This window comes from Artemia sp. Qi Xiang Cuo, chromosome 10 (assembly GCF_049724085.1).
Source record: "Artemia sp. Qi Xiang Cuo chromosome 10, ASM4972408v1, whole genome shotgun sequence".
NCBI lineage: Eukaryota > Metazoa > Arthropoda > Branchiopoda > Anostraca > Artemiidae > Artemia > Artemia sp. Qi Xiang Cuo.
This window is the reverse complement of record NC_142803.1, coordinates 64756725-64784625: the sequence shown is the minus strand read 5'-3', so window position 1 is coordinate 64784625 and position 27901 is coordinate 64756725. Positions and strand designations below refer to the sequence as shown.

The 27901-nt window shown below is 32.7% G+C and overlaps 1 pseudogene across 1 annotated transcript in view; it reads left to right on the top strand.

Annotated features, from left to right (window-relative positions):
- Window positions 1–27901, top strand: part of LOC148948039 (uncharacterized) — a 50267-nt pseudogene that overhangs the window by 5278 nt on the left and 17088 nt on the right. Inside the window, exon 3 of the transcript XR_016142373.1 lies at window positions 13981–14467. The product of XR_016142373.1 is annotated as an uncharacterized LOC148948039 (transcript). The remainder of the gene's footprint in view (window positions 1–13980; window positions 14468–27901) is intronic.

Here is a 27901-nt window from a genome sequence, read left to right as displayed (position 1 = left end):
GAGTTCTTATTTATTTTAGTTTTAGTTAAGAGTTTTGTGTTTTAAATTAAATACTTAGATTATAGTGATTTTTATGGTTTAAGTGTCGTTTAGTTTATTTATAGTTATTAGTTTATAGTTTCTGACTAGAGTATTAGCTTGGAGTTTTAGTCAGAGTTATTGTTTAGTTTAGTTTTAGTTAAGAGTTTAGAGTTTTACCTTAGAGTCTTAGCTTAGAGTTTTAGTTAGAGTTGAAGTTAAGTTTTTAGTTACAGTTAAGAATTTAGAGTCTTAGCTTAGAGTCATAGCCTAGAGTTTTACTTAAAGTTGTAGTTTGGCTAAGTTTTAGTTAAGAGTTTTGAGGTTTAGCTTAGAGTCTTAGCTTAGAGTTTTTTTGTTAGAGTTCTAGTTTAGTTTAATTTTAGTTAAGAGTTTGATGTTTTACCTTTGAGTTCAGTTAGAGTTCTAGTTTAGTTTAACATTATTTAAGAGTTTGAAGTTTTACTTTAGAGTCTTAGCTTAGAGATTTAGTTCGAGTTCTAGTTTAGTATAGTTTTAGTTAAGAGTTTAGAATTTTATCTAATAGTTTTTGTTAGAGTTATACTTTATTTTAGTTTTAGTTAAGAGTTTAGAGTTTTTAGCTTAGAGTCTTAGCTTAGGGTTTACGTTGAAGTTCTAGTTTAGTTTAGTTTTAGTTAATAGTTTAGAGTTTTAGCTTAGAGTCTTATCTCAGAGTTTTTGTTAGAGTTCTAGTTTAGTTTAGTTTTAGTTAAGAGTTTAGAGTTTTTAGCTTAGAGTCTTAGTTTAGAGTTCTAGTTTAGTTTAGAGTTTTAGCTTAGACTTAGAGTTTTAATTAGAGTTCTAGTTTAGTTTAGTTATAGCTAAGAGTTTAGAGTTTTAGCTTAGAGTCATAGCTTAGAGTTTTTGTTAGTTCTAGTTTAGTTTAGTTATAGTTAAGAGTTTGGAGTTTTACATTAGAGACTTAGCTTATAGTTTTAGTTTAGTTTAGTTTTACTTAAGAGTTTAGAGTTTTAGCTTAGAGTCTCAGCTTAGAGTTTTTGCTAGAGTTCTAGTTTAGTGCGGTTATTGTTAACATTTTAGTGTTTTTAGCTTAGAGTCTTAGTTTAGAGTTTTTGTTGCAGTTCTAGTTTATTTTTGGTTTAGATTCTTTTATTCTTATAGGAGATTTTATTAGTTTTCTAGTTTAGTTATCTGATAGTTAATAGTTGTATATAATAGTTATATCTTTTATTTATTTTTAGAGTTCTAGTTTAGTTTAGTTTTATGTTATAGTTCATATTTGCAGATTAGAGTCATAGATTAGAATTTTTGTTAGAGTTGAAGTTTAGTTTAGTTAATTTTAAGAATTTAGAGTTTTAGCTTAGAGTCAGAGCTTAGAGTTTTAATTAAAGTTATAGTTTGGTTAAGGTTTAGTTACGAGTGTAAAGTTTTACCTGAGTCTTAGCTCAGAGTTTTTGTTAGAGCTATAGTTTAGTTCAGTTTTATTTAAGAGCTTAGAGTCTTAGCTTAGAGTTTTTGTTAGAGTTCTAGTTTAGTTTAATTTTAGTTAGGAATTTGATGTTTTACCTTTGAGTTTCAGTTAGAGTTCTAATTTAGTTTACATTTAGTTAAGATTTTAGTGTTTTACTTTAGAGTCTTAGCTTAGAATTTTAGTTAGAGTTCTAGTTTAGTTTAGTTTTAGTTAAGAGTTTAGAATTTTAGCTTAGAGTCTTAGCTTAGAGTTTTTGTTAGACTTCTAGTTTATTTTAGTTTTAGTTAAGAGTTTAGAGTTTTTGCTTAGAGTCTTAGCTTGGAGTTTTTGTTGAAGTTCTAGTTTAGTTTAGTTTTAGTTAATAGTTTAGAATAGCTTAGAGTTTTTGTTAGAGTTGAAGTTTAGTTTAGTAATAGTTAAGAGTTTAGAGTTGTAGCTTAAAATCTTATCTTAGAGTTTTTTAGAATTCTAGTTTAGTTTAGATATAGTTAATAGTTTAGAGTTTTCCTTATAGACTTAGCCTAGAGTTTTAGTTTAGTTTAGTTTTAGTTAAGAGTTTATAGTTTTTAGCTTAGAATCTTTGTTAGAGTTCTAGTTTAGTTTAGTTTTAGTTAAGAGTTTGATGTTTTACCTTAGAGTCATAGCTTAGAGTTTTAGTTAGAGTTCTAGTTTAGTTTAGTTTTAGTTAAGAGTTTAGAATTTTAGCTTAGACTCTTAGCTTAGAGTTTCTGTTACAATTCTAATTTAGTTTATTTTCAGTTAAGAGTTTAGATTTTTTATATTATAGTATTATATTGGAGTTTTTGTTGAATATGTATTTTATTTTATTTCTAATTAATAGTTTATAGTTTCATATTATATTCTTATCTTAGACTTTTTGTTAGAGTTTTAGTTTAGTTTAGTTTTAGTTAAGAGTTTTAGCTTAGAGCATTAGCTTAGAGTTATAGTTAGAGTTGAAGTTTAGTTTAGTTATAGTTAAAAATTTATGAGTTTTTAGCTTAGAGTCGTAGTTTAGAGTTTTTGTTAGAGTTCTAGTTTAGTTAAGAGATTAGAGTTTTACCATAGAGTCATAGGTTAGAGTTTTTGTTTAAGTTGAAGTTTAGTTTAGTCATAGTTAAGAATTTAGAGTTTTTATCTTAGAGTCTTAGCTTAGAGTTTTTTGAAGTTCTAGTTTAGTTTATTTAAGAGTTTAGAGTTCTACCTCAGAGTCTTAGCTTAGAGTTTTACTTAGAGTTGAAGTTTAGTTTAGTTATAGTTAAGGATTTTGAGTTTTAGCTTGGAGTCTTAGCTTAAAGTTTTAGTTAGAGTTCTAGCTTAGTTTAGTTTTAGTTAAGAGTTTAGAGTTTTACCTTAAAGTCTTAGCTTAGAGTTTTAGCTAGAGTTCTAGTTTAGTTTAGTTTTAGTTAAGAGTTTTGAGTTTTACCTTAAAGTCTTAGATTAGAGTTTTAGTTAGGGTTCTAGTTTCGTTTAGTTTAGTTATAGTTAAGAGTTTATAGTTTTATCTTAGAGTCTTAGCTTAGAGTTTTAGTTAGAGTTATTGTTTAGTTTAGTTTTAGTTAAGAGTTATAGCTTTAGCCTAGAATCTTAGCTTAGAGGTTTAGTTAGAGTGGAAGTTTAGTCTAAACTAGCATAACCACAAAATTACACAATATTGCATAGAAAAACCAAAACCATAGGTTAGGCTAGGTCAGGTTAGAAGTTAGGTTTCACCACGTTTAAGTTAGGTTAGATTAGGTTAGCTTATCCTGAGCGCTGATGTTAAGCTAACCTAATCTAACCTAACTTAAAAGTGGAGAAACCTAACTCCTAACTTAACCTGACCTAGCCTAACCTATGGTTTTGGTATTTCTATGCAATATTGTGTAATTTTGTGGTTATGCTAGTTTGGACTAAACTTCAACTCTAACTAAATCTCTAAGCTAAGATTCTAGGCTAAAGCTATAACTCTTAACTAAAACTAAACTAAACAATAACTCTAACTAAAACTCTAAGCTAAGACTCTAAGCTATAACTATAAATTCATAACTATAAATAAACGAAACGAAACTTCAACCCTAACTAAAACTCTAATCTAAGACTTTAAGGTAAAACTCAAAACTCTTAACTAAAACTAAACTAAACTAGAACTCTTGATAAAACTCTAAGCTAAGACTTTAAGGTAAAACTCTAAACTCTTGACTAAAACTAAACTAAACTAGAACTCTAACTAAAACTCTAATCTAAGACTCCAAGCTAAAACTCTAAACCCTTAACTATAACTAAACTAAACTTCAACTCTACGTAAAACTCTAAGCTAAGACTGTAAGGTAGAACTCTAAACTATTAACTAAACTAAACTAGAACATCAAAAAACTCTAAGCTATGACTCTAAATTAAAAACTCTAAATTATTAACTATGACTAAACTAAACTTCAACTTCAACAAAAACTCTAACCTATGACTCTATGATAAAACTCTAAACTCTTAACTAAAATAAACTATAACTCTAACAAAAATTCTAAACGACGACTCTAAGCTAAAAACTCTAAATTTTTAACTATAACTAAACTAAACTTCAACTCTAGCTATAACTCTAAGCTAATACTCTAAGCTAAAACTCTAAACTCTTAACTAAAACTAAACCAAACTAAAACTCTAACAAAAACTCTAAGTTAAGACTCTAAGCGAAAACTATAAACTCTTAACTAGAAATAAACTAAACTATATCTTAAACAAAAAGTCTAATCTAAGACTCTAAGCTAAAAACTCTAAACTCTTAACTAAAACTAAACTAAACTAGAATTGTAACAGAAACTTTAAGCTAGGAGTCCAAGCTAAAATTCTAAAATCTTAACTAAAACTAAACTAAACTAGAACCCTAACTAAAACTCTAAGCTATGACTCTAAGGTAAAACACCAAACTCTTAACTAAAACTAAACTAAATTAGAACTCTAACAAAAACTCTAAGCTAAGACTCTAAGCTAAAAACTCTTAACTAAAACTAAAACTGAAATAAAACTAAAGGATAATTTTATTATGTAAAGATAAAAACTCTTAAATATATCTAAACTAAACTAGAACTCTAAAAAACTCTAAGCTAAGAATTTAAGACAAAACTTTAAACTCTTATCTATTACCAAACTAAACCTCAATTCTAAAAAAAAATCTAAGCTAAAACTATAAAGTATTAACTAAAAGTAAACTAAACTAGAACTTCAACAAAAACTCTAAGATAAGACTCTAAGCTAAAAACTCTAAACTCTTAACTAAAACTAAAACAAACTAGAACTCTAACAAAAACTCTAAGCTAAGACTCTAAGCTAAAATACTAAACTCTTAACTAAAACTAAACTAAACTAGAACTCTCACTAAAACTCTAAGCTAAGACTCTAAGGTAAAACGCTAAACTCTTAACTAAAAGTAAACTAAACTAGAACTCTAACTGAAACTTAATGGTAAAACATCAAATTCTTAACTAAAATTAAACTAAACTAGAACTCTAACAAAAACTCTAAGCTAAGACTCTAAGGTAAAACTCTTAAACTCTTAACTAAAACTAAACTAAACTAGAACTCTAACAAAAACTCTAAGCTAAGACTCAGCTAAAACTTGAAACTCTTAACTAAAACTTAACCAAACTATAACTTTAAGTAAAACTCTAAGCTATGACTCTATGCTAAAACTCTAAATTCTTAAAAGTAACTAAACTAAACTTCAACTCTAACTAAAACTCTAAGCTAAGACCCTATGGTAAAACTCTAAACTCTTAACTAAAACTAAACTAAACTAGAACCCTAACAAAAACTCTAAGATATGTTTCTAAGCTTAAACTCTAAACTCTTAGCTAACTAAACTAAACTGGAACTCTAATTAAAATTCCAAGTCTAAGCTAAAACTCTAAACTAAAACTAAACTAAACTAGAACTTCAACAAAACTCTAAACTAAGACTCTAAGCTAAAAACACTAAACTCTTAACTAAAACTAAACTAAACTAGAACTCTAGCAAAACCTTTAAGCTGAGACCCTAAGCTAAAACTCTAAACTCTAAATTAAAACTAAACTAGACTAAAACTCTAAGCTAAGTCTCTAAGGTAAAACTCCAAACTCTTAACTATAACTAAACTAAACTAAACTAGAACTCTAACAAAAACTCTAAGCTAAGACTCTAAGCTAAAACTCTAAACTCTTAACTAAAACTAAACTAAACTAGAACTCTAATTAAAACTCTAAGTCTAAGCTAAAACTCTAAACTAAACTAGAACTAGAGTCTAAACTAAGACTCTAAGCTAAAAACTCTAAACTCTTAACTAAAACTAAACTAAACTAGAACTCTAACAAAAACTCTGAGATAAGACTCTAAGCCAAAACTGTAAACTCTTAACTAAAACTAAACTAAACTAGAACTCTAACAAAAGCTCTATGCTAAGACTCTAAGCTAAAACTCTAAAATCTTAACTAAAACTAAACTAAACTAAAACTCTAAGCTAAGTCTCTATGGTAAAACACCTAACACTTAACTATAACTAAACTAGAACTCTAACAAAACTCTAAGCTAAGACTCTAAGCTAAAACTCTAAACTCTTAACTATTACTAAACTAGAACTCTACTTTAAGCTAAAACTTTAAACTCTTAACTAGAAGTTAACTAAACTAGAACTCTAACAGAAACTCTAAGCTAAGACTCTAAGCTAAAAACTCGAGACTCTTAACTATAACTAAACTAAACTAGAACTCTAACACAAACTTTAAGCTAAGACTCTAAGCTAAAACTCTAAACTCTTAACTAAAACTAAACTGAACTAGAACTCTAGCTAAAACTCTAAGCTATGACTCTAAGGTAAAACTCTAAACTCTTAACTATAACTTTACTAAACTATAACTTTAACTAAAACTCTAAGCTATGAATCTAAGCGAAAACTCTAAATTCTTAACTATAACTAAACTAGAACTCTAACTAAAACTCTAAGCTAAGACTCTAAGGTAAAGCTCTAAACACTTAACTAGAATTAAACTAAACTAGAACTCTAACAAAAACTCTTAGGTAAGACTCTAAGCTAAACTCGAAACTCTTAACTAAAACTTAACTAGAACTCTAACTAAAACTCTAAGCTATGACTCTAAGCTAAAACTCTAAATTCTTAACTGTAACTAAACTAAACTTCAACTCTAACTAGAAATCTAAGCTATGACTCTATGGTAAAACTCTAAACTCTTATCTAAAACTAAACTAGACTAGAACTCTAACTAAAACTCTATGCTAAGACTCTAAGCTAAAAACTCTACTCTTAATTAAAACCTAACTAAACTAGAACTCTAACAAAAACTCTAAGCTAAGACTCAAGCTAAAAAAAACTCTAAACTTTCAACTAAAACTAAACTAAACTAAAACTCTAAGCTAAGACTCTAAGATAAATCTCTAAACTCTTAAATATTACTAAACTAGACTAGAACTTCCAAAAAAACTCTATGCTAATACTCAAAGCTAAAAACACTAGATTATTAACTAAACTAAACTAGAACTCTAACAAAAACTCTAAGCTAAGACTCTAAGCTAAAACTCTAAATTCGTAACTATAACTAAACTACACTATATCTCTAACAAAACCTCTATGCTAAGACTGTAAGGTAAAACACCAAAATCTTAACTAAAACTAAACTAAACAAGAACTCTAACAAAAACTCTAAGCTAAGACTCTAAGCTAAAAAACTCTAAACTCTTAACTAAAACTAAACTAAACTAAAACTGTAAGCTAAGTCTCTAGGGTAAAACTCAAAACTCTTAACTATATCTAAACTAAACTAGAACTCTAACAAAAACTCTAAGCTAAGACTCTAATCTAAAACTCTAAACTCTTAACTATTACTAAGCTAAACTTCAACTCTAACAAAAACTCTAAGCTAAGACTCTAAGCTAAAACTCTAAACTATTAACTAAAACTAAACTAAACTAGAACTTCAACAAAATCTATAAGATATGAGTCACATCTAAAAACTCTAAAGTATTAACTAAAACTAAAATAAAATATAACTATAGTAAAAAACTCTAAACTAAGACTATAAGCTAAAATTATAAACACTTAACTAAAACTAAACTAGAACAGTAAAAAAAGGTCTAGGCTAAGACTCTAAGTTAAAATACCAAACTCTTAACTAAAACCAAACTAAACTAGAACTCTAACTAAAACTCTAAGCTATGACTCTAAGGTAAAACACCAAACTCTTAACTAATGCTAAACTAAACTAGAACTCTAACAAACACTCTAAGCTAAGACTCTAAGCTAAAAACTCTAAACTCTTAACTAAAACTAAACTAAACTAAAACTCTAAGCTAAGTTTAGAAGGTAAAACTCCAAACGCTTAACTATATCTAAACTAAACTAGAACTCTAAAAAACTAAGCTAAGATTCTAATATAAAACTCTAAACTATTAACTAATGTTAAAATAAACTTCAACTCTATCAAAAACTCTAAACTATTAACTAAAACTAAACTAAAATAGACCTTCAACAAAAACTCTAAGATAAGATTCTAAGCTAAAAACTCTTAACTCTTAACTAAAAATAAAACAAACTAGAACTCTAACAAAAACTCTAAGCTAAGAATCTAAGCTAAAGTTCTAAACTCTTAACTAATACTAAACTAAACTAGAGTTCTAACTAAAACTCTAAGCTAAGACTCTAAGGTAAAACACTAAACTCTTAACTAAAAGTAAACTAAGCTAGAACTCTAACTGAAACTCAAAGGTAAAACATCAAATTCTTAACTAAAATTAAACTAAACTAGAACTCTAACAAAAACTCTAAGCTAAGACTCTAATGTAAGACTCTTAACTAAAACTAAGCTTAACTAGAACTCTAACAAAAACTCTAAGCTAAGACTCAGCTAAAACTCGACACTCTTAACTGAAACTTAACCAAAATATAACTTTAAGTAAAACTCTAAGCTATGACTCTATGCTAAAACTCTAAATTCTTAAAAGTAACTAAACTAAACTTCAACTCTAACTAAAACTCTAAGCTAAGACTCTATGGTAAAACTCTAAACTCTTAACTAAAACTAAACTAAACTATAATCCTAACAAAAACTCTAAGATATGTTTCTAAGATAAAACTCTAAACTCTTAGCTAACTAAACTAAACTAGAACTCTAATTAAAACTCCAAGTCTAAGCTAAAACTCTAAACTAAAACTAAACTAAACTTTAACTACAATAAAAACTCTAAGCTATTAATCTAATCTAAAAAACACTAAACTCTTAACTAAAACTAAACTAGACTAGAACTCTAACAAAAACTCTTAGCTGAGACTCTAATCTAAGACTCTAAACTCTAAGGTAAAACCAAAGTAGACTAAAACTCTAAGCTAAGTCTCTAAGGTAAAATTCCAAACTCTTAACTATATGCTAAAATAAACTAGAACTCTAACAAAAACTCTAAGCTATGACTAAGCTAAAACTCTAAACTCTTAACTATATCAAAGCTAAACTATATCTCTAACTAAAACTCTAAGGTAAAATTCTAAACTCTTAACGAAAACTGTACTAAACAGGAACTCTACGTAAAACTCTAAGCTGAAAATTTAAGATAAAACACCAAACTCTTAACTAAAACTAAACTAAACTAGAACTCTAACAAAAACTCTACGCTAAGACTTTAAGCTAAAAAACTCTAAACTCTTAACAAAAACTAAACTAAACTAAAACTCTAAGCTAAATCTCTGGTGTAAAACTCCAAACTCTTAACTATATCTATACTAAACTAGAACTCTAAAAAAAAATCTAAGGTAAGACTCTAAGCTAAAACTCTAAACTCTTACCTATTACTAAACTAAACTTCAAATCTAACAAAAACTCTAAGCTAAGACTCTAAGCTAAAACTCTAAAGTATTACCTAAAACTTAACTTAACTAGAACTTCAACAAAATTTCTAAGATATTACTGTAATCTAAAATCTCTATAGTCTTAACACAAGCTAAATCAAACTAGAACTCTAGCAAAAAACTCTAAGCTAAGACTCTTAACTTAAACTACAAACTCATAACTAAAACTAGACTAGAACTCTAATTAAAACTCTAAGCTAAGACTCTAAGGTAAAACACTAAACTCTTAACTAAAACTAAACTATACTAGAACTCTAACAAAAACTCTAAACTAAGACTCTAAGCTAAAAAACTCGAAACTCTTTACTAAAACTAAACTAAACTAAAACTCTAAGCTAGGTCTCTAAGGTAAAACTCCAAACTCTTAACTATAAGTAAACTAAACTAGAACTCTAACAAAAACTCTAAGCTAAGACTCTATGCTAAAAGTCTAATCTCTTAACTATTACTAAACTAAACTTCAACTCTAACAAAAACTCTAAGCTAAGACTCTAAAACTCTAAGCTTAACTAAAACTAAACTAAACTAAAACTCTAAGCTAGGTCTCTAAGGTAAAACTCCAAACTCTTAACTATATGTAAACTAAACTAGAACTCTAACAAAAACTCTAAGCTATATGCTAAAACTCTAAACTCTTAACTATTACTAAACTAAACTTCAACTCTAACAAAAACTCTAAGCTAAGACTCTAAGCTAAAACTCTCAACTATTAACTAAAACTAAACTAAACTATAACTTCAACAAAAACTCTAAGCTAAGACTCTAAGCTAAAAAATCTAAACTCTAAACTAAAACTAAACTAAACTAGAACTATAACAAAAACTCTAAGCTAAGACTCTAAGGTAAAACTAAACTAAACTAGAACTCTAACTAAAACTCTAAGCTAAGACTCTAAGGTAAAACACCAAACTCTTAACTAAAACTAAACTAAACTAGAACTCTAACTGAAACTCAAAGTTAAAAAATCAAACTCATAACTAAAATTTAACTAAACTAGAGTTCTAACAAAAAACTCTAGGCTAAGACTCTAAGCTAAAATTCTAAACTATTAACTAAAACTAAACTAAACTAGTACTCTAACTAAAACTCTCGGCTATGACTCTTAGGCAAGAACCCAAACGCTTAGGTAAAACGAAACCATAACTCTAACTGAAACTCAAAGGAAAAAAATGGAACTCCAAAATAAAATTAAACTAAACTAGAACTCTAACAAACAAACTCTAAGCTACGACACTGATCTAAAATTCTAAACTCTAAAATATTACTAAATTAAAATATAACTCTAAAAAAACATCCAAGCTATGACTCTAAGCTAAAACTCTCAACTCTTAAATAAAACTAAAATAAACTAGAACTTCAACATAAACTCTAAGCTAAGACTCTAAGCTAAAAACTCTAAACTAATAAATAAAACTAAAATAAAGTAGAACTCTAACAAAAGCTCTAAGCTAAAATTCTAAACTCTTAACTAAAACTAAACTAAACTGGAACTCTAACTAGAACTCTAAGCTAAGACTCTAAGGTAAGACACCAAACTCTTAACTAAAACTAAACTAAACTATAACTTTAACTGAAACTCAAAGGTAAAACATCAAAATCTTAAATAAAATTGAACTAAACTAGAACTCTAACAAAAAAACTCTAAGCTAAGACTCTAAGCTAAAACTATAAACCCTTAACTATTACTAAACTAAACTTTAACTCTAACAAAAACTCTAAGCTAAAACTCTAAACTATTAACTAAAACTAAACTAAACTATAACTTCAACGTAAACCCTAAGCTAAGACTCTAAGCTAAAAACTCTAAACTCTTAGCTAAAACTAAAATAAAGTAGAGCTCTAACAAAAACTATAATATAAAATTCTAAACTCTTAACTAAAACTAAACTAGATTAGAACTCGAACTAAGTCTCTAAGCTAAGACTGTAAGGTAAGACATCAAACTCTTAACTAATGCTAAACTAAGCTATAACTCTAAATGAAACTCAATGGTAAGAAATCAAACTCTTAACTAAAATTAAACTAAACTAGAACTCTAACAAAAAAGAACTCTAAGCTAAGACGCTAAGCTAAAACTCAAAACTCTTAACTAAAACTTAGCAAACAACAACTTTAAGTAAAACTCTAGGCTATGACTCTAAGCTAAAACTCTAAATTCTTAACTGTAACTAAACTAAACTTCAACTCTAACTAAAACTCTAAGCTAAGACTCTAAGGTAAAACTCTAAACTCTTTACTAAAACTAAACTAAACAATAACTCTAACTAAAACTCTAACCTAAGACTCTAAGCTAAAACTATAAACTCTTTAACTATAACTAAAGTAAACGAAACTTCAACCCTAACTAAAACTCTAATCTAAGACTTTAAGGTAAAACACAAAACTCTTAACTAAAACTAAACTAAACTAGAACTCTGAATAAAACTCTAAACTAAAACTCCAAGCTAAACAACTCTATACTTTTAACTAAAACTAAACCAAACTAAAACTCTAAGCTAAGTCTCTAAGGTAAAACTTCAAACTCTTACCTATAACTAAGTTGTGGGTTAAAGGGATGGGTACTTCAACTTATAAAGTGGGTTTAGGAGGGACATTAAGAAAGGACCTTGCTCTGAAATGGGCTTTGAAAAGTATTAATTGGTGTTGAGGTATCCAAAAAGCTGTAAAGTATAGTTGTGGTGAAAAGAATGGATGCTTCAAGTTGGAAAATTGGGTTTAGAATGAACATTAAGAAAGGAACTTGCTCTGAAATGGTCTTTGAAAAATATTTCTTGGTGTTGAGGTAACCAAAATCTGTAAAGTAAAGTTGTGGATGAAAGGATTGGTACTTCAAGTTGGAAAATGGGTTTAGGAATGACATTATGAAAGGAATTTGTTCTGAAAAGATATAATAAAACCATAAAAAAGCATTAAAAATGGAGAGGGGACTCTTTGGGGGGCCCGGGGAGGGCATTTGGGGATCCGGGGACCTTTTGGGAGCCCGGGGGATCTTTGGGTACCGGGGGCTTCCTTCGGGGTTGGGGTGGTGTATGAGGACCCTTTGGGGTTTGGGTAGAGGACCTCACAACACTGTTCAAATGGAACTTGTATATTATAACGACCAAAGAGTTTCACCCTCAAATCCTCTTCTAAAATCCTTTATTAAATCATCCTTTAAAATGTCTAACTGTCTCGCCGAAATAATTCCACAAAATATCTAAACCGCTTTTGCCTAAATAATCCCTAAACGTAATATCAGCGTGTTCCTTTTGTTTTTGGGCATCTCTGCGCTGACACATTTCAAATTATTTGGAAACCTTTTCGTGAATCAATCTCATCATTGCTAAGATCAAAACATTCACCCGGAAACAATTTTCTTGGTAGAAATCCAAAGATATTAATACACATTCGCTTAGAAACAATTCTCTTTAAAAACAAAAAATAAATTCCCCTTCCTAGAATCGATAATTTCCCTTAGAAAAAACAAAAGAATTCTTTTTTCGTGTCAAGTCAGTCAATCATGACATCATTTGTCGTGTTTGATCCAAACTTTACCTCGGATACAATTGTTTTTGGAAATACATCAAAGACATTAATTAAATTGGCGTCATCTGTCACACATTAATTAACTTCCCCGGAAACAATTCTGACAGGTGATATTAGACTCAATAGTCCAGGAAAGTAAGAAAACTATTGTTTTTCCATTCTCGCTGACAAAAACCATAAAACATACGTAAATGTGAGAAAGTTCCTGTTTTTTCATTCTCACTGACAAAAACCATAAAAACATCCATAAAAGTGAGAAAATTCCTGTTTTTTCAAATGAGAAAAATCCTGTTTTTCCATTCTCACTGACAAAAATCATAAAATAGGCATAAATTACTGTTGACATCCATGAAAACATCAAATAAATTGACCAGCATACATAACCGTCCAAGAAACATTCATAAAAGTGAGAAAATTCCTGTTTTTTCAAATGAGAAAAATCCTGTTTTTTCATTCTCAGTGAGAAAACCATCTCCTTAGGGACTCTATGCCCATATATGGTGCCCCCGTGGGGCTGGTACCCCCCCCCCTTCTACTGTTAATGCAGTGAAACCACATCAAAAATTTTTGGACAGAGTTTTTTATTTTCAATCCAATTCTAAACTAACAGCCACTGGCTAAATGGCTAAACTGTAGGGTTACTGGAATTGATTTCTAGCAAATCCTTACAAGAAAGTGAAAGTATTTAATTTACCTCTAGAGGTGACATAAATACGGAAACGAAAAGCTGTTTTAAACAGTTTATATCAACCTAGTCTTAAATCAAAAACAAAAATTATGCACGTTTCCATTAAGGCTCATTCGTAGTCTAGTGGGAGGGGGGGGGGAGTTGGCCTTGGGGTAGGGGCTGCTTCCATAAGTATATTTTTCCACTCTTGGTGAAATTATCAGATAAGTTTATTATCTCCCCCTCTCTCCAAAAAACATGTATCTGCTGGTTTCTAACAGCAAATTTGTTTGTCAACAGTACACAAATTTCAATATATCTATTGATATGATATCATACGTTATGTTAATTGAATGTATTTATGTTAATTAATTGTTTGTATTGTTATGTATATTAATTGTTTTTTCTAATGTAATATAATCTACATTGCTTTCTTTAAGGGATGTTTCTGTATTTCAGTTTAAAAGGGACCTTCTTGAGAAGTCGGTATCTCGATTAAACAATATAGAAGAAAAACTGGAAAATGTTGTTACAATTCTGGTTACTAATCCCAGTTCTAACAGCAAATACAAAGGATAATACAATCAAAGATAGTAATGTTTCAGCAGAAAACCCAAACCTGCTTGGATGTGACGTAAACACTGATGGACTGACTGAACTTCAGAAGCCTCTTTCCTCTGCTGAAATACCACTCGATTCGGTAAATTGTGATGTAACAGAAAGCCCACATGAAAACTTGAATGAAACAGTTGCGTCTGAAATTCTTCAAGACGCCATAGCTCCTGAAATATCTCATGTTGAACATCAATGTATGGCAGCGTCCTCTATTACCATGGATGCGTCGCGAGGCCGGACTAACAACATTCTATTAACAGCTGCACCAGAATATTTGAACAAAGCCACTATGATAACTGACAACCCTGCAGGCGAGCTTAAAAAAACCTCCGTAAGTTCTCTTTTTTCGCTTTTTGTTGTTGCTAGGCCCTAATTCTATTAGTTTTCCTTTAGTTTTTCTTGTAAACAGCCAAGTTTGCTTCGATTATTAACCAAATAAGGATATATCCAATCATACTAACTTTAAATATTTTATCATTAAACGTTAAACATATTATCGTTTATATTGGAGGCTAGCTTTTGCCTCTTCATTGTTATTTACCTTAAAGCTTTTATTCATTAGTAAAAGCTTAGTAATTTTTGGAAAAAATTGATGTTTCGGCAACAAATTCGCCACTATCTTTTGGCATTGATCTTTGCTAAATTTAAGAACATTCCTCAGATTTCAGAATTTTCTTACCAGTTCCGTTTAGTGTAGTAAAACTCACTTTTCTTATAATTATATTTTGTGGAAACCAAGGAAAAGAGTGCTACACGGACTAAACAGAATGTTTACGAACATATAAACTTGACTGAAGTAAGATTTATTATTTTTGTTGATGTTTTTGTTGATGAAATTGATGTTTTGGAAAAAAATCGCCACTATCTTTTGGCCTTGATTCCCTGATTTCAGAATTTTCTCACCAGTTCCGTTTAGTGTAGTAAAACTCACTTTTCTTATAATTTTTTTATTGGAAACCAGGGAAAAGTGTTTTACACGGACTAAACAGGATTTTATGAACATCTAAACGTGACTGAAATAAGATTTATTGTTATTGAATAGGCTTTTACAGTACCTAACTTCATGAAAGGGGCTTTATAATTATTTATATTTTTGTAAACGTTCTTTAGATCGTTTGAAATTATTTTGTATTTCAAGAGCATTGAGATAAAAATTTCAATAAGTATATGAATATACAGGTTATCAAAAGGACATATCAGTAATGTCATAGCAATGGCTAATTGTAATAAGTTCAAACTTAAGGACTTGATGAGAGGGATGTTCTATTGACCAAAATGCAATATGTTAATACTACTGCTGCTAGTAGTACTACCGATATTCAATACTATAACTAGTAATATCAATGTTACTCATGTGACTACTATTACAACTATGCCTAAGGGACGAAGGTGACATTTTCAAGGAATTTTGAGGAGGGAAGGAGAGATGAATCACAACACGCCCTCTGTATGCAGGTTGTCAGAAGGGTTTAACAGCAATATCTTAGGAACAGTTTGGTGTGTGAAGTTGAAACTAACAGGGCTTGTTGTGAGGGATGTTGAACTAACCAATAAAAAAAATATTTGCATTTTCATGCTACTGCTTCTACTCATACTACTACTACTGTTACTATTATTATTATTTATATTACTACTACTGCCACTAAAGCTTTGGCTACTACAATTAATTCCACTGCTACTATTACTAATATTGGTTTAAAGACTAAGGATATTGTGGCGAAAAATTTGGGATGTATAGAAACTGTACGGAACTAATTCGAAACACACTATGCCCACACAGGTTACCAAGTGGATGCATCAGAAATGCTTCAGGAACGGTTTATGGTATGAAGCTGAAGCTTTCAGGGTGTGTTGAAAGGGATATTGAAGGATATTGAGGTGTATTGAATTCAGTATTGAATTAGGCTTTGAACTGTGAGGACACAAATGGGATTCAACTTCGAATTTAATTGGTTTGCAAAAGTGAAATTTTTAGACAATAAGATATTAAGAAACATTGAATTGGCTTGGGATTGGTGACGCATAATCCTCTCCTACGTCTATCAATGAATTCAGTGACCCAGTGATCATAGAATTTTATTGGATATCCTTTGCTTATTTAATTAAAACGTAAGTGGTTTTATAAGACATTTAGTAACCATAATTAGGCAAGCAGGAGAGGGGAAGTTCCCCCGTCGAAAGCGCCGTTGTACCTGCTGGGAGAGCCTCCCTTAAACTGCCGGGATAAGGTGAACGGGGACTGACGCTTCCCGTGTCTTTTTGGGAAGGCCCTATTCTAACCGTCGCACTCCGAGCACATCAATTATTTTTTAACCTATGATTTCCCCCTAACTAGTTTAATGTTCATCTACCATTTGAACGAACAAGACGTGTTGTGAGTGTGCTATAACTGTTTATCATATCCGGTGATGGTGAAAAAAATCTGTAATGTTGTCTGGTGCTGAATTTTGTTCATCGAAACGTTGAGAAAGGAATTGACGATGCGATGATTATGAAGTTTGGTGCGGAGTTTTTTTACGTTGATGATATTGTGAAGGCAAAGAAATGGCTTGGGTCCAAGCTATATCCAGAAGCTTTATTTCAGTAGCGAACTGGATCGAAAGCATCACTGAACCATCTAGGTGATATTCTGGAATTTATCAAGAACGGTAATACAAACGATTTCGAAATCCCAGTATTTGGTATTATAAGCCCCAATGAAGTGCCATCGATACCAGTCACTGCTTATTCTGCTCTTTGTTTGAGAGGGAATGAGCTGCATGTCCAATTAAAGAAAATTTCCAACCAGTTCGAGGGATATTTCATCCTCTTTCTGTCACATTAAAAGTCAAGATAAAGTCCTTTAAAGCCTGCCGGTGGCAACTTTACTATTGTTGCCTGGAAATTGCCACTGTTTTTTAATGACCTCAAAAGTCGGAAAAACTTTACGCATCAACTCAAGGTTCAAAATTCGAATGCCCATGTTCGGCCGTTAAGAGATAAGATTTGTGTGAATATTCAGAAAAATGTCGCCTTTGATTTCTGTGAGTCCTTGAAGCCTATTGTTTCGGGTGCTGGCTGGGTGATTTTGCAGAAGTGGTACCTCAGAATAATAAAATGTATCTTGCAGTCATATAGTTCGAGTAAATTCAAAATGCACTCAAGAGACCAGGACACAAGTCTATTTGGGTTGCCTCGAGCAATCGAGTTAGTTTTTTTAGGATAATTTGGTAAAAGTGATACGATAAAAATGGTGTGACATGCGGATATGAGATTTTAAGCGTATATGACTTTATAAGTGTACCGCGTTGCTGCTTTAAGTGAAGGTCTCCTGATCATATTCTAAACAAATGCAACAGTCAAGTGGAAAAATGTGCGCGCTGTGCAGGCAATCACTATTCTTCGAAAGATGCGCTCTGTACTAACATCCCTTATTGTGCGAACTGCGGCGGGTCACACGCTTCGTATAGTCTATTGTGTCCAGTGCTCAAATCTCGTATTGCGGCCGGTGTGAAAAATGATGTTGCAAAAGCAAGATTTTACGTTTCTCACGAATTTATCACTATGCAATAATGTTGCTTGTAACTATTACTATGACCAAAATAATTTACCCACCAACCCCTTAGCTAGTCCCGAGGGCCCCTTCCACCAAATTAATTGTGAATATGTTGACACTCTTGATTTTGTGAAAGATATGAAACCTAAGCAAATGGAAGAGACCAAAATTAATGTAATTTGCTTGAACATCAGAAGCATACGAGATAAGTGGAATAATTTTAAAGAGTTAATTTTAATTGACGGTTACTGCCTTTCCGACGTAATTGGAATAACGGAGACGTGGCTTTTAGAAATAGATGATACGAATGAATTTTCCATCCCTGGCTTTCAAGCTATTCATATTGAAAGAAAATTAACCAAGTCCTCTGGTGGCATTTCTCTTTACATCCGGTCAAGTCTAAAATTCACCAGGCTATTACACTCGTGAATCCTTATTCTTGCAACCTTTAAATAATAGATGCATTTATTCAATAGTTGTAGACATAAGTGTTGACGACAATTCTTTTATTTTTTCATTGTTTATAAACCACCCTCATTTCTGACACCTTTCTTTTGTAATCTGTTTGATGACTTTTCTAGTTTTATTAATTTACCACAAAAGAAGGCAATAGTTTTTGGGGACTTCAATTGTAATTTACTAAATGTTAGCAATAATAATGATTGTGATACCTTCTTTGAAACATTTACCTCGAGTGGTCTTCTTCCAACAATCCTTTTTCCTACTAGAGTTGATCCTATGAGGTCTACCGCTACTGTAATTGATAAAATTTTTGTATTCACTTCCCTGGGAAACCACCTGTCCTCCAAAATAATAATCTCTGACCTGTCAGACCACTTTCCAATATATCTCTCCCTACCCTTCCTATCAACTACTCAACCCTCTAGAACTAATACCCCTACGTCTAATAGAATACATAATATTGTGAATATGAACCAGTTCACGGATCGTTTGAAATCCTTTGACTGGTCCAAGGTTTTTGATTGTCAGGATGTTAATTCAGCCACAAATGGTTTTACACAGGGACTGAGTGATCTTATCAGTTCAACCTTTCCAGTCCGTAAATCAAACCAAAAAACTACCCATGTACGCCCCTGGATGTCCAATAGCCTGATAATCTCTTCATGCCGTAAAAATGACCTATATAAGTTAGCTTGCAAAACCAGTAGCGTTATTGACCTAACTAATTATAAAAAATACAAAAACTTATATATCAAACTCGTACAGGAAGCAAAAAAAATTATCATTATCCAAAAATCTCTCTCCGCAAAGAAAGCGTGCAAAACATTTGGTCCACAATAAATTAAATTATTTCAAAAAAAAGGAAATCAAGATTTATATCTCTTAATTTTACGGACTTTAGAGGCAGATAAATTGACCCAATTTCAGTACTGGATGCTTTTGATAATTATTTCACCAATGTTCCAAATGCTAACTGCTGTTCCCCCTTCGAGTCAGTACACCCTAGCAAGAATCCTAGATCCATGTTTTTCTCTCCAACTGATAGTAAAGAGGTGCTTCAAGTTATCGAATCTCTCTCTAATAGTAGGACAGCTGACTTCTTTGCCATAAGTAATAAGCTTCTTAGGACCGTATCTTCCTATGTTTGTCTACCCATTGTGCACATAGCAAACCTGTCTATGATCAATGGAGTCTTCCCAGAAATATTTAAATCAGCAATTGTTATCCCGATTCATAAAAAGGGTGATCCATCTGAGATAAGTAATTATTGTCTAATCTCACTTCTCCCAGTTATATCCAAATTGCTCGAGAGAATCATCTTCCGACGTCTTTCTTCCTTTTTATTTGGGACTAATCCTTCAGATTCGTTGATTTCTTCTCATCAATATGGCTTCCGTTCCAAATTTTCAACTGCTCATGCACTAATCGACACTACACAGTTTACACGTTCCCAACGTGACCTTAAAAATACTGTATTGGGCTTATTTATGGATTTTTCTAAGGCCTTTGACATGGTTGATCACAGTGTTTTATTAAGTAAACTGAAGAACAAACGGATACGTGGAATTCCTTTCTCATGGTTCGGCTCTTATCTCTCATGACCTCGCATACCCTACCTGTCCGGAGGGGCGTCTCGCAGGGCTCTGTTCTTGGTCCAATACTTTTCTTCTTCATATTAATGATTTGGTTATGGACCTGGGTCCATCAGTGCACCCAGCACTTTTTGCTGACGATAGCAACTTTTTCATCTCGGGCCCTAATTCACCATCTGTCGTCACCTCTACCCAAATCCTTCCGAATAGAGTACATGAGTGGTCTCTCTTTTACTGCATGACCATTAATAGCAAGAAAAGGCAGTCTGTATTATTTTGAAACCTTTACAAAAAAATGAAGTTCAGCAAGCACTTGGCCTAAAATATTCCAACAATCTCCTCCCACAGGTCGAAGTTGCCAAGTTTCTTGGTGTCCACATAGACTCTTCCCTATCATTTGCAACACATGTTTCCTATATCGGAGCCATAATCTTGTAACATATAAGAAAGATTAGTCATGTAAATAATATTCTTCCTCCCGATATGCTTGTCACCCTTTATAATTCATTTATTTACCCATAAATCTCATACTGCAGATCTATCTGGGGCAACACTTATCCTTCAGTTACCAATAAATTAAAATCTGCCCAAAACCTTGCCATCAAAGCAGTTTTTCGGCTGCCCTGACTATATCCCACCCAGGACTTGTACTCCGTTTTGGTATTATCCCTTTTGAACAAATCATTAACAAATTAAATCTATCCCTTGCATACTCTGCTTACCATAAAAATCTTCCTCCCCAATTATTATCTTATTTTAATGTTAATAATTCTGAGGGCTTCTGCCTCCGTTCATCCAACTTTTCCTTTATTGTCCCCAAGTGTGTCGCTAGCTCCGCCCAGCGATCCCCCATTTATAAATCTATACTTCAATGGAATATAATACCCTCCAGTATCGAGATATCCACAAGTTTTCGCACGCTGTATAACAATGTTACTAAACTTTGATATTATAATTCTCCAAATTTTTAATCAATTTGCTTTAATTTACCCGTGTTTTCTCTTTCTTTTTTTTCCTTTTTTATCTTTCTCTCTTCTTTATTTTCAATTTTTTGTTGTTATGGTCCTCAACAAGTTCGCTTCCAGGATCCTTATTATTATTGGTGTTATGTTTCATTCTTAATTGAATTGAATTCTGCTTCAATAATTGCTGCTGCGCAAGCTAAGGATATTAAGGTGCAGCTTTTAAGGAATATTTAGGCAGATGTAGAACTAAATCGAAACCAAGTATGAGTGTTTGGACTTTCAAAAAGGTGACAAAGCAATATCTGATGAACCACTTATATTATTAAGTTAGACCTTTTGCAATATCTCAAAAGAAGTTATATTATGAAGTTAGACCTTTAAGGGTAAGTTGTGGGGGATTTTAAGCTAGCCATAAGGCACTATGTGTTTATTTTAATACCACAGTCACTGTAACTATTGACGCTAAGGATATTAAGGCTAAACTTTTAGGAAACGTTTAAAAGGAGTACCAATTAAATAAAAAAAACTGTATGCATGCAGGTTTTCAAAAGGGCTTGTAGCAATCAGTGTTGGGGTGGTACTTAAATACATGTACTTAAGTACGTGCTTAAGTACAGTTCCTGTTCCATATATCCATTTGAGTGCCCCCTTTGTAGAGACAGAGAATCTTTGCTGTTTTCAATATTTAGGAAAAACTCCCTTTTCCATTGATAAATTTATTAGGTCCCACTAACACAGGGAGAATGTACACCAAACTTGATCGAATAATCCAGGTTAACACCATCCAGCCCAGCACTGGTAAATCCAATCGAGCTGACGATCTTTCTTAATTCAGCTGAGTCCAGGGACGAAATTCAATTTCCATTCCCACGCCCCACTCACCAGCCAACGACTTGCCAGGGAATTTCTAGTTTCGACAGCTTGGGAATTTCTAGTTTCCGTTTGTATCTTCGTTCCAATACTAGTAAAAATAATCACCAAACTTGTTACAGGAACTCTAAAAGCACTTTAGAGTTCTTGTCTATCCTCTAAAAGCACTCCTTCGATTTCAATTAAAGGATCTTGAGTTTTTTCGAGGTCCACTAACTAGCTTATTGATAACTTTCCAAGTTCTTTTCGGATCTGCTTTATTTCCTCAAAAAGTGCCGAGTAGCACTGTTATTTTTTTTTCCTTTTCAGTGAGTTCGCCATGTTCCGAATCTGTTTAAAATGAGCATTATCCTCCTTCTTTGAAGATCTCAGATAATCTTGAAATGCACTGTCCCCTGTTCAAATAAGTTAACTAGCTCTTCATCAACCCATGGTTTTCTCGGCATACTTGGTCTCTCTCTGAGCGTCTTCAGTGGACAAGTTTTATCATATGCAGTAGTTATGATGCTACTAAATTGCGCAAAAGCTTCACACGGGTCTTTCTGGTTCAAGACAGATTCAAAAGTTGTTGCACTTATTTCTTTTTTAAACAATCAAACGTTTTCAGGCTTAATCTTTCGAACAATTTTATTCTGCTTTTTCTGTTGTGACACTTGTAAATCTAAACTAGATATTACTGGGAAGGGATCAGATGTCGAATTCACTACAATGTTAGAAAACGCCTTTCGGATGTTTTTTGAAGTGACAAACACATTGTCAATCAGGGTAGCAGAGTAATCCGTGATCCTAGCAGGTATTGTTACTGTGGGGAATAGATCATTGGAAACCATAAAATTTATCAAATCTAAGTTAGAACCACCTGTAGATGAAAGACCAAAATTAAAATCACCCATGCACAAAAACTCTTGCTGTGGCCTCTGAACCCCATTAAAAGACTTTGGAAACCTGTGAAATCCTCATACGAAGCACTTAGAGGTTTATTAACTACTGATAGGATAATTTACCTCGCGCCAAGTGTCATACTAAACTCAATTTCAATCAAAAATATTCCTGTCTTACCTTCTCTCCAGACATCAATAGCCTACCTTGGTTTCCATTTAAGTGAATCACTTAAATCAAACCGAGTCTGTCGCGGTTCATTGAAGCTCTACTACTCACGGTAAGCCGATAGCCCGGAAAACTAAAAGACGAGAGAAGACTATCCTGACTAAAAAAACTTTCACAAAGGGCCATAACATGGAGATTCGGACAATTCGAAGGAAAATCAAACATCTCATCATACGAAGAAGTAAGGTGGCAGTTCCACGAACACGCATTGAAACCAGCATTTTCCATAATTCCAAAATACGAGGAATCACAATATTTACTAAACTGCAAAGGTCCATAACTCACTGAAGACTCTTCATTCGCCAAATCTGAAAGCATATAACTATCAATATCAAACGGGCAACTTTCCAATCAGCTCAACCTTAATGCGGTACCGATTGGTAGGCTACATCACACATATTTATACCTAGTAACCACTTTCATAGCTTACAGTAAAACAAAAGAAAAAAAGGTGCAGCTGAGCTCTAGGAATTAATAAAAAATGGTAAGAATAATAAATAAAAAGATGCCAAAACATTGATAATTAATAAACCAAAACAACAAAATATGCACAAGCAACTGAAAGCAATCCGCCAGGGACCGAATCATGCGAGCAATAGTGTCTATTGGGAGTTTTGCCAGAACTAGCCCACGCTCAGATCAGACATTTCGAACTCCAAAACTATCCCTTGCCGTATTAAGAATATCACGACGGCGTTTCGTTACAGTCTTAAACACGAAAATGTCCGATTTAGCAAGTTCAGTTTTGCTCTTGAGAACTTTCCTCGTCATTTAACTGTTTCCCAATTTCGCAATCACCGGTGTAATATCTGTTTGGCCTTGAGTAGTGGAATTATTTAAATGGTAGCAGTAAATACTCTCATGTCATTTTGAGAAAAACCAGTGACTTTCATTTTCTGTGTTATGATATGCGTTGTTGTTGCTTTCAAATCTTCACCCCGTTAACTGCCTCACACCGTTGAAAGCTAGGCCATGCAATTTTCCAATCCTTGAATTTCTGCTCTCAAGCTTTTGTATGTCTGTAATATGCTCTGAAACTTTGGTATAAACACAAGGGATACTGAGGCATAGATTTAACTAATTATCGTCTCGCACGATTGCTTTATGAAATCGCCACTTTTCTGTTGTTTATCCCCGCACTTTTTTAAAAGCTTCTACCTAATGTTTTCGAACATTGATTTTCGCGTTCTTGTAATCTTATCCTCACTAGCAACAATTCTTTCCAACAGGTGACCTGACGAGCTCACTGGCTCGCTGATTTTGAACGCAGCGTACGATTTGCTTTGTTTGTTGATTTTGGGAGAGTTTTTAGCTTCTTCAAACGCAAACTTTACTCTTTTTCCTGTTTTTTACGACTCTTCCTTTATATTAACTTCATACGATACCCAACTTTTCTCAGTGAGCCTTATTTCCTTGTCATCTCCGTAGCAGAAAACAATAACGTTTTCTCGGTCTTTGCTATCTTTAGAGATCTACAGGACTCTGACTGGCCATAACGGGAATCCTTGGAAATGAGCTAGGGCTAAGTCAAACCGTTTAAAGGGCATCGTGAAGATAAAAACGGGAAAACATAAAAACGACGCTTACCCTGTAGTGAGCAGGCCCACGGATGGCATTGGAAATCACCTTCGTGGTGGGTGGCCCGATGGATCATGGAAACCTGCAAACGTTTATTCCATCGTACTCTGGCATTCACAGCAACGGCTATAATATTGTCCAATTATCCAAAGCAAATTGTAAACAGCGCTGTACAGTATTGTACACAATTTCGTTAGTTACGCAATGAAATAAATATCTAAACAATAATCTTCTGTGAAAACTGGCCAAGCAATAATAACTGGTTTTGATCTTAATTGGTCAAAGACTGACAAAAAGCTGAACTCGTGTGTTGAATCAAAGTATATAACAATGAAAAGATCCTTGACTTAATTATTTCGTGAAACTGACAATCTTTGCACCACTGCTGACATTTGGAGAACAAATAAAAAAAAGCTACATAGGTGTTAAGGCCCATTGGCTTGACACTGATTATGTAAGGCAGGCAATTGCAATTGCGTGCAGACATTTTATTGGAACCCATGTTTGTTTTTGCTTGCGCTTCCCATCTAAACTTGATCAATGAAGACTTTAGCTTATGCGAGACAAAAATAGTAAAATTAGTCACGGATAATGGCAGCAAGTTTGTTAAAGCTTTTTGGGAGTATGCTGCTTCATCAGTGACAGAGAAAGAGAGTGAACTGCCAGTTTTTAGTGTTTTGGAAGATTTTGATGGGTTTGACTGTGATGAAGACACTGTTGCCAGAAAATCTGTTCGTCACATTCTCGACAACAGAATAGATGATATCGACAGTGAAAATCTTCATCTCCCTGAGCGTTTGAGATGCTGCATTAATATACTAAACCTGGGTGCACAAAAAGATAGTGAGTGAGCATTTGTTAATATTCCATTTCAAAGACTATCAATCCGCCATATCTTAATGCCAAAACATAAGGAATGCGACAAATTATAGAATAAAAGCTGCCGACAAGATTTTGGAAATTACTAGAAGTTGCCCAGTCGTACCAAATGGTACACGCTGAAAGTCTCTCCACGATGCAGTAAAGCGAGTTGTAGACATATTTGCTGCGGAAAAGCTATCCAGTGCCTGTGATGAACTGAAACTTTCAAAGTTGAAGCTGGTGGAGAGGGATCTGATTAAGGAGTATGTGCTTATTACATATCCATTGTGCCAAGCCTTCGATTCTTTGCAAGGCGAAAAAAATTGCTATGTGCTTTTTGCCAATATTTTATGGTTTGGAGACTAAACTAAAAGGACTTCAGAATATCCATATTCTCAAGCATGCAAGGGCAAAAAAACGTATAATAGACATAGTGAACTTAGAAATAAAAAAAAGTGGCCATGCTGGTCTCCAGTGATGAGCTTGCTGAAGGCACTGAAAAGTCTGGTACAAATGATACTAATAATTTATTTTCGTTAATGAAAGATGATGATACTGTCAGTGATCAAAAAGTAAATATATACACTAGTCTCAAAGCTGATTTCTTCAAGACGCAAGGAGGACCCTCGATTCTTTGAAAAACTATCCGACAGTTGGAATACTGTTTAAGAAATTTCATACCCCTCTCCCATCATCTGCACCTGTTAAGCGCCTATTTTCCGCTGCAGGAGATGTATTGACTGCAAAAACAAACCGCTTAGAAGATGCTAAGTTTTGCTACTAAATGTCATGAATCCTCATTGAAATAAGGACTTTTTTCAGACATCTTTTTCGAAGTCGTGGGATATTAAACTGTGCTATTGGTCATAGTGCTATGGCAACTGTTTAGACGAAGTTTTCATGGCTTAGGTCCAGTCTTCATTGACATATTCTGGTGCCAGATTCCGAAATCCGGACCAATAAAGACCAGTCATCTGTTGACTGATCTGTCAAAAATGACCGGTCTTTATTGGTCCAGATTCTGGGATCTGTCGCCAAAATCTGTTAATGAAGACTGAAATTTAGTTTCTTAAGTAAATGTAATGTATTGTTCACATTGGTGTGATCAGCAAGGTTACCTCACTACATCCGAATATAATAAAACAGCCACGTAAAGCTAATATTTTGTTCATTTTGACTTCCATATCTTTCTACGCCTTGACACCATCAATTAAGCATTCGGATTGGTGATGCATGCGAGAAAATATAACCGAGCTTAATTTTCCTTATTCCTCTCATCACACCAATAGGAACAATGCTTAATGCAGCGTTCAGACGGGCGACACAAGAAAAAAAAAATCTGAAAAGGTAGAAAAGCCTATTTGACATAACAGTTGGATATGCCGTGCTTATTAAGTCACGCATTATGTTCATCCAATGACGCCACTATGAAAAACTATACTGGGTAGACAGTTTTTTATAATTTTTAGACAGTTTGCATTATTATACTGAATGAGAAGCCAATTTTTTTTGTGTTTTTGTTTGCTGTAAAAGTTATAATATGGTTGAAGCTGAGTTGTTGTGGTTTATACCCAGGGCCGTATCCATGATTCTCGCTCAGAAGGGGTTTTACCGAAAAAATATTGTTCGAAAAAACCCTCCCATGAACTTTTTCGAAGATCCTCGAGTAAGATTAGGGCATTTTTTAGACGAATTTGCAAGTCAGAGAAGCATTTTTTGGGGGGGGGGGGGGATTGTTCCAACCTGGTAACCATCCCTCCCTGGATACGACTTTGGTGCTACTAGATTGGAGCTCCTTTTCACTTCTCCACTAGAAATAATGGAACAACTAATATCAGTATCTCTACTGACGACCTAGCCATACTTAATTTAATTTTCTTTACCATGCATAAAAAACACCTTCGAGCCATGTACTTCTGTACTTAAGTACTAAGTACTTACGTACAATTTACTTTGAGTGCTTAGAACTGATACTTAATTACTATTTTGGTTGAGTACTTGGTACTTATACTTAAATTACTTTTTTGGAGTACTTGACCCAATACTGGTAGCAATATCATAGGCAACAACGCTCTTTCATAGCTAGAAACATCATTGAAGCTTTTAAAAGAGCTAATTCGATTCAGAATTAAAAGTTCTGGTGTCCTTTTCGAGAGTAGATAGAAATTGGTGAGCAAGCAGCCATTTTCCAAAAGCATCCAATCAAAATTTTGAGACAGCCATTTTGTTCAGTATAGTTGAACGATCCAGCAACTATGCCTTTAGGGATATTGGGCATGTCTTCCCTCCCCCACAATTATGCAACTGGCCAATTTTTCTTTAAAACTAAATGTTGCTTTAAACTAAATCAAAAGGTATTGTGTTTATGGTTGCCAATAAGACACCTCAGCAATATATCGAGAATGACTAGGGTATTAAGTTGGAACTTTTGGGGCTACTACTATTACTGCTTCTGCTCTTACAATTTAAATAAATAAAAAGAGTGTATGTGTGTCCAGGTTGTCAGAGAGCATGGAGAGAATCTTTCGGGATGATAGTCAGGATTAGGAATTGTTGAAAAAGTTTCTCCAACATACAAATAGTAACCCAAACTATGAATTATTATAGAAAAAAAAAATGAAAAGAATTATTTCAAAAATACTGAAAAGAATTATTAAAAAAAAAAACTGAAAAGAATTTTTTCAAAACTGAAAATATTTCAGTATAAAAATTAAAAATAACTGAAAAGAATTATTTAAAAACTGATAATGTTATATTTTCATAAAAAAGACTATGTCAATAAGAAATGAACAGAC